The following is an 8,536-nucleotide window of genomic DNA, read 5'->3' as shown; positions in this document are numbered from 1 at the left end:
AACACCTTGGAAGCTGGAGCCACTGTACGCATGGTATGTCTTACGTTTGCACTGGCAAATTGTGAGTGCACCAGGAAGTCCTTTTATACCACTTGCCGCACTGGGAATGGTAGCATGGATCACATGACTGGGTGCAGTTGTTTGATGGTCAGCTGACCTAATTCAAGATGGCTGCGCCCAGTGCACATAACTGGAGGGAAAAGTGCTGAGTCAGAGCAGGTCCGAACTCTGGAGCACTGTTTAGCTGCCATATAGCTGCAGGAATGCTGGGACCTCCATCTTACAGGTAAGTGAAAGGACGCCAGCTGCCAAGTCCTGATGAAGTAATTTTATATACCAACAGCATATTTGTTAGTATCACTGCAATACTTAACAACATATGCCATTGGTAATAAGGATTGTTGTTAAATGGGGCCCCTAGTTCACTAATTCCTAGACAATTGTTTGTAGATGAACTTTATCATAATATTTCTACTCACTAATGGGGTATCCTATGTGTTGCCTAAAATGTTACCTGCATGAAAAACAACACTATACAAAAAGATAAAGAAATTAAAACATAGACAACAGTGATGACAAATTAAATGTCATTTTGTTTTGACCAGTATAAAAATATTTTGGTGGCAGCATAAAAAAACAGACATGACAAGCATGATCAAGCATTCAAGCCAAACATTGGTGTTCAACTCTCCAATTAAGATAACCCACCCATTCAAGTGGTAAAGCCATTTCCTGGATAGGACATTTTGCCTACTAATATACCTCATGTCATGCGAAGGAGAGCGCACCCACCAAAACTAAACATTAACAGACCACACCCCGTTCTTTACTGCCACACACAACTAACAACAGGGATGGGGGGGACTGGAACAAAGAGGCAGTTAATCTGCACTGCATAGTGTATACCCCTTTCACACTGCCATCAATAACTCGGGTTATTTTGCGTGAATTCGCAGCAATTTGGGTTTTTGTGCAGTGTGAAAGCTCCAAGTTGAAAAAACCCAGTGTTCAGAGACCCCGCATTTCAACCCAGATAACTAGTAGGGTAGAACATGGGTTTAACAAGGCTCGTGGTGCAGTGTGAATGGGTAACCCCGGACCCGTTCACAGCATAGGAAGAGCAGTCACCTGGAGATGATCTCACCTCCAAACGCTGGCTCGGCACGTGATGTCGGTGATACCACCAAAGCCGGTTCAGGCCACCAGTCTGAAAGGGGTCTCACCCAGGTCGCACCCGGGATGGATCTGTGAACACAATACTGGGTGCGACTCGGGATTGTGATGTGAAAAGGGTATAAACAACTATCAAACTCCTTCCCTCTTTCAAATCTATAAGCTAACAAAAACCCACATAAGAAATTACACCAGCACACTAAAGGGGCAACACATGGAAAACCCCTCATGGTTTATTCTCCTTTATGCTCATTTTAAATCCTTTAGTCCTATATCTGGAGGAAAGCAGATGTGGTACCAATTTATGAAAACAAAATATGAGCCAGGAATCTAGAGACCACTGAGCTTGGCATCAGATGTGGTTAAAATATTTGGAAAATGCTATTCATAAATATTGTATTGAAAATAAACTAATAACACAGTGTTATGATGATTTTAGGAAAAACCAGTCATGCTATGCCAACCTGATTATTGTCAATGTTGAGGTTAAAAACTGGACCCTGATAGTTAAGTGGGTGTGACATATTTGGAATTGTTACTGCATTCGCTGCCCCTCCACAAAACAGATTGGAACATAAGATGAGGGCTCTGGGACTAGGGGAAAAGTTATGTACATTGGTAGAAATGTAGTAAACAAAGAGTAGTTGTACATGAAATATATGAACAGAGCTTTCTCATGCACAAAAACATATGGGGCCAGATGTAATAGCTCAAGATTTTGCGAAACATGCGATTTTTGCAGCAGAATCGCACATTTTGCGCAACTCGCAAATGTAATAGGGTGCGGGTACTGTCCAAATTGCATGTTTTCGACCTCTACGAAAAATCGCAAGGGTATAAATCGCATCCAGATGTTTACCCACAGAAATCAATAGAAATCACATACTGTATGTAATAGAGTGTAATTTTACAAATTGCACACAAAACCTTATAAAAAATCACCAGAACAATAGACCAGGTTCAGACAGGTGTTTTAGTGTCAGAAATACTGAAATTGACACATTTGATCCAAATTGACACAGAAGAATCCCATAATCACCAACTACAGTATATGTACCCAAATGGCGTTTGTGCAGTCAGGTTTGAAGCTGTCTCTGTGTGGCTTGGCACATTTGGAGGAGCTGTGCAGGAGGAGGGTGCAGTACCAGCATCAGGACCAGGTCCCTTTTAGGCTCCATGCTCCACATATATACTGTGTGAGGGTGGACTTGTACTTTCTCTCTGATCAAGAGGTGGTTGGGCTTTTTAGGCTGAACCGCCCAAACCTTTTAAACATGTATGACAAGGTGAGAGATGATTTGGAGCCTTTGGCTGGTAGCAACTATGCAGTGTCTGGGCTGCATAAATTAATGTGTGCCCTGCACTTTTTTGGCACAAGCTCATTTCAGTCTGTAAACTGCTGGGTGTTGGGGATTATGCAAGCCACTTTCTCAAGGCATATAACTCAAGTGTTACGTGCCATGAAGAAACTGTGGTGTACATATATGTCATTCCAATGTTGTGAGTCCAAGTGGCAGGGCCTGAAGGTAGCTTTCTATAGGCTCTCAGCATTCCCTAATGTGCTGGGAGCCATAGATTGCACCCACATTGGAATACGAGTACCACACTTGAGGGGGTAAGTCTATGTAAATAGACATGGCTACCACTTCCTCAATGTGCAGGTGGTCTGCAATGCTAACCTGTGTATTATCAGTGTGGTTGCAGGTTAACCAGAGTCTTGCCATGATGCCTATATCCTGTGCCACTCATCCCTGTGGGAGAGGTTCCAAGGAGGAGACATGCCAGAGGGATGGTTAATTGGTAGGTAGCATTTGCTTCATTCAAAAATATTTTACAATGCCTGTTCCAGGTGTGTTTTGCACATTGACTGCACACTAACATACAAGCATGTGCTCTTTGTATACCACACACTATGTAACCCCAAATGTCCTAACTAAGTATTTGTGGTACCATGTAGATTTGCAAACACCCATGCCAGTTCTGTGTCTACAAATACTTTACAAAAGAGCATGCTAATGTTGCTTTAAGTGAACCATTAACCATGTGTGCTTCAATAGATGCTATTGTGTATAAGTGTTTTTGCCCACACTAAAAGTTTTTTTTCCTCTCACCCCATAAATACTACAGGTGATTCAGGATATGGGTGTCAAACTTGGCTCATGTCACAACCTGGGTCTGTTTCCCCTGTCGCTGGGTCACTTACCGATTCTGCCAGCATTCTCTATCACATCCCTGATGCACAGGCTTCAGTGTTTCTCGGCCTCCTAGGCCTCAAGCAAGATCTAAGCCTGCCACACAGTACTGCAGTGACAAGTCCTGATCACCTGTTTGCAACAGCCAATCAAGTGATAGCCTGAGCCTCACAAAAACACCTGTCTCTGCTCAGCCTATCCCAGGTAACCCAGGGGAATATATCCCAGCTGCTGATTCTACTTAATTGCCAGTACAATGTCTAATCTCAGTTCCTACTGAGTGAGCTATACTGAGCTCCTGTGGCTTACTTGTATCCTGTTTGTGCAGTTTTGCTTCCTTCTACTACACAAACTCCTGCAAGTGATCTCCACCTGGTGTAGCTATTCCACTGAGTGCACGGAGAATCTCAGCCTGTTCCTGATATCTGAACCTGCCACTCTCCTGTGTATACCATTCTCATTGCATGGTGAGCATGTCTGGTTCCTGCACCACTGATGCCGTCCCTGGTATCGTCATCAACTATCCATTCCAGTGTCTGGTCTGAACCTGGTTCTGTCTATGCCTGGGGCAGCTATCCCACTAGTTACACAATGAATACCTACCTGATCCTGTTATCGAACCTACAACTCGCCTGTGTATACCATTCTCACTGCTTGGTGAGTGTTCCTGGTTCCTGCTCCATTCGATGCCGTTCCTGGTATCATCACCTACTACTCATTCCGGTGTTTTTTCTGCATCCGGTTCTGCTACCATCTGAGTGCTCCTGGATCCTGGACTACAGCGACAACCCAGTTTCAGCCTGGTGAATGCGTTGCTAAGATCTGCCACTCCAGCATTTCCGGTTACAGTAAGAAGTGTTTTTATTATTATATCTACAGTACTAATCCAGTAACAGCCTGGTCAATCTACTGCCACATTCTCCTCTGATTGCACATAACAAATTGTCTTCAACACTGATGTCCCTGGTGGTCTAGTGGGTATGATCCGGCATCTCTCCACCGAGACCCGGGTTCGCTTCCTGGTCAGGGAAAAGTTCTTCAATACATGCCAGGAGGTCTCCTTAGGCCTGCCAGCTTTCTGTACACGTCTCTAGTCACCAACACAGATGAATATCCAACACCGGGTTCACAAACAAATACTAGTCTGACAGCTCATGACACCTCTGTTGAAACCACGTGGCCCTTCACAGCACCGGTACAATGACGCGCACATTGCCACCCGCAATGTAATTGAGTGGACCTTTGGCGTGCTCAAGAGCAGGTTCCGTTGCCTGCTTTATGATCCCTGTAAAGTTGGGGAGATCGACCAGTCATGCTGCATGCTCCATAACATTGCCCTGGGTCAAGGCCATGCAAGATGTAGGAGACATTACAGCAGTTGTGGTGGAGCCTGACCCTATACCATCTGAGGGCGTGGTTAATACTCAGGGGGGAATGAGGTTTGACAGATAATCATATGCCAGTATTTCTCAGGTAAGTGTTTGGTTTCAGAAATGTGATGTAATGTCCAAAATGTAACACATTTTACTTTGAGTTAGGTGCCATGTAAGTTATTTCCAAACACAGGGGATTGAGGCCCACCCTCGAGAATTACTGGGATCACTATCTAACTTATGCTGGCAAAATAGATGGTAAGTGATTGTACAGTGCACACAAACCCTAATAGCTATATGTGTGTTTAAATATACAATAAGAAACCCTAAATAACCATGTTAACATGAACCATTTGTTCATTAAGGATGCTGTAAATTCTGTGTCCTTTGCAACAACCATTTGTTCTTTTTTACAAAAATTACATGTAAGTAATTTTGCAAATTAGGGATAAAAACATTACACAAAGATGTGGCAAACAGGAATTTACTGTGTTTTGCAAAAAAACAACAACATATTTTGACAGCAAAATGTGATGGTGTCTTACATTTTTGGCCCTGAACTTTCATGGTCCCTACTTAAGCCTTTCACTGCTCCTCCTCACGTGCACAGGCTGCGTTGGGGGGTGATAGGTGATGCCGTAAGGGGGGTAGATGGCACACTACTCGCGGTAGATACCAATGGCACATCCATACTGGGTCTTTGGCCTAATAAATGTCTTTGCAGGGACACTAGGGTATCAGTCTGGGTCCGAATTTGCCTCAGCTTGTGACCTGACTGCTTGAGTTAGGTCAAACAGGTGGGAGTCCAGATTATTGGCCATTCTTATATGGGTGCCTTCTGTTGACTGAGTGGCCCACACTGTTTAGCTGCAGGTCCATACTGTGAAGGTGCTGGTCCACACTGTGTAGCTACTGGGTTTGTGTAAAAGACACCTGTTTATCTCTGAAAGTGTCCAGAGAAAGGGCAAGCTCATAGCAGAAACATCTGGAGATGTGATCTGCTGAGGTGTGTGCTGTGTTAACAGAGATGTGCTTTCATCCTCAGGCTGCACCATATCAACTGTCTCCAGGATGATTTGGGTGACCTCATATGACACTTGGCTCCACGGAACATGATGTCATGGGCCTGGAATTACAGCAAAAATGGTAAGTAACTAGACTGTACACATTGTTTAAAGACTAAGCACAAACATTTAGACCTGCTAATACGCCTTCCATTCATAACCATGCGTAAGCTTAGTTGTTTGCAGTCCAGACTACATAAGAAGGTTTTTGGAAAACATCAGGACTCACATGTTTGGACCTAACATGGTGGTAGGGACTGTTTAAGGGAAGTGTGTTTAAAGAAAGCCAGAGTTTTTGCCACACTGGTGTTACACATTGACTAACAGTACAGGCTCAATGTGTATGTTTGCAAAAAACTCAGTAATTTTCTTTTTGGTAACTTTTAGTTTGGTTTTATGTGGCTGCTGACCCATGCGCTAATGATTGCTTTATCCTTTTTAGATAACTCACCAGGTGCATCCTCATCCAGACGTGGACGTGGCCTCTTGAGTGGTGCTTTGGACTTTTTCTGCTGTGGAGCTGGAGAAAAAATAATGTTGTTAGAATTTTTGGTTAATGTACAGCTATCATTTGCAAGAAAACAGACATTTGTGGTATACTACCATCCGATGTTAAGTTGAGATGCACTTCCAACAATAAATAGTACTGTCTAATGTTGGTTGCATCATATACCTAGTAAAAATTTGCATTACTTTTAAAGTGTGCAGTGTTACTGCACAATCATCTTGATGTGACTATTCCAAGGTACTGTTTATTACATAAAAGCATTCTTTGATTGCTTTGAGCACTAGTGTGGGTAATAAGCATGGCTCCTGCTGCTGTGGCACAACACATCCCAGCTTGCCCTTAAAGTTTACACATTTCTCCCTGGTCTGACAAAGTCACAGCATGCTGGTATGTGTTGTTCTCCAGCAGCAGATTACTGGGCTACTGTCACAATTGGTGTTTCAGAGTTTCCCGACTCAGGTGTTGAACTGGATTCAGCGAAGACTGGCTTGACTGGAACCATTGATGATGTAAATAGCTGTATTTGCATATGAATTGTATGGCAGTGAGAATTGCCTTTGATGGAAAATGACAGGAACAGGAAACTTATAATGTTGGAGTGGAACCAGTAGATAACGTGGAGGAACTGGACTGGGACCGGCAAGAAGGCATGCTGAGCTGGATGGGGTACCAGTAGATAGGCTTGCTAAATTGGACTGAGAACCAGTAGGATTTTTGGATGTGCTAGGTATAGCTATCAACAGGATTAGTGCATGAACTGGTCTGGGAACCGGCAGGATTCTGGATGCACCAGGTATAGCTATCAGCAGGATTTCTCAATGAACTGGTATGGGAACCAGCAGGATTTCTGGATGTGCCAGTTATAGCTGCCAGCAGGATTACTGGATGAACTGGTCTGGGAACCAGCAGGATTTCCGGGTGTGCCAGGTGTAGCTGCCAGCAGGATTACTGGATGAACTGGTCTGGGAACCAGCAGGAGCCTGGTATATACATGTACACAGGGAGACAGAAGTAGCACAATCTGTACACCATGGGAAGTAATGAGATACTTAGGCCAGAATGCTATCAGAAGAGGATTGTTATACCCTGGGTCTGGCAGGAATTGGTGGATTTGGTCAGGTGGTCTTAGTGGTGGAGGGCACAACATGCAGAGGAAGCACTCATATCAGCCGTACTGAGAAGTCAGAACTACACCTGCGATTTCAATCAAGGCTAGCAGTGTTCACAGATAGAAAAGGGCCCAGGTGAATAATCACTGTGGAAAGGAGAGCATAGTCCAAATGTACACACAGAAGTGTTGCAGCCAGCATGATTACAGCAGATCTCCCAGGTGAATTGCACATACAGATCCACGGGACAGTTGGCAGGGGTAAGTCTCAAGGCAGAAAGGTGAAAAAGTAGCCAGGGTCGTGACAGCTACCACAAACACAGATGTATGTTACTTAACTTTAGGGGTACTCACCAGAACGTTCCAGGGTTGCAGGCTGATTGGTCTCATGGATATGAACCCCTGGTAGGATCTCTGGTGGTATCACTTGTTTGAGGTCCTCCTCAAATGCAGTATAATGAGTCGGATATCATTAAAGCGCTTTTTCACATTGGTGACATCACATTTACAAGCAGTCACAGCATTGACAGCTTCAGGTATAGAACCCCACATAGTCTTTTTCCTGGCCAGGGAAGATTGGTGAGCCTGCTCACCAAGTAGCCGGTGGAAAACTGGTCCCATGGCTCTCACCATAGCACAATTATCTTCATAAGAAAAGTGCACATTGTGCCCACTGTGCTATTTCCCTGGCAAAGGAGTTGATGGCTCCTCTTCCTCCTCACCCTTCTCCTCCACCTGGGCCTTACTTCTCCTCCTCCTACGTCTCTGCCTCAGGAGTATCTCCCTCCTCCTCCTCCTTCTCACTCACAGCCTGCCTCAGGAATACCTCCTCCTTCTCCATGCTCTGCTGAAATACTGGTCTCCTCTAAGAAGCCATGCTGCAAAACAGACTTTCCAAAGCTCTCTCACAAAAACAACTAACCAGTCTCCTTTACTTCCAAAATGACTCATATCCTACAAAGGACAAATGAATGGTGTGGGGTCTCTATAGGGTGTGTGATGCATAATTTAGTGGACTTTTAGGTGCCAATAGGTGACTTTCTTTTATGCTCCAGCACACCTACCATGTAACTCGTATTCCGGTTGGTCTATAAATCGCATGTTTCCATGCCAATAAT

The 8,536-nt window shown here is 44.2% G+C and overlaps 1 long non-coding RNA gene across 1 annotated transcript in view; it reads right to left on the bottom strand.

Annotated features, from left to right (window-relative positions):
* Positions 1 to 5,295: 5,295 nt before the first annotated feature.
* The window catches only part of LOC148524263 (uncharacterized), a 45,844-nt gene continuing 42,603 nt past the window's right edge, over positions 5,296 to 8,536 (bottom strand). The window contains exons 5-6 of the long non-coding RNA XR_015878360.1: positions 6,254 to 6,322; positions 5,296 to 5,864 (exon numbers count right to left, since the gene is read on the bottom strand). This is a non-coding gene — a long non-coding RNA (uncharacterized LOC148524263). The remainder of the gene's footprint in view (positions 5,865 to 6,253; positions 6,323 to 8,536) is intronic.

This window comes from Taudactylus pleione, unplaced genomic scaffold (assembly GCF_031769625.1).
Source record: "Taudactylus pleione unplaced genomic scaffold, aTauple2 ptg000117l, whole genome shotgun sequence".
Lineage (NCBI taxonomy): Eukaryota > Metazoa > Chordata > Amphibia > Anura > Myobatrachidae > Taudactylus > Taudactylus pleione.
The sequence above is the reverse complement of the archived record's forward strand: the minus strand, read 5'-3'. Positions and strand labels throughout refer to the sequence as shown.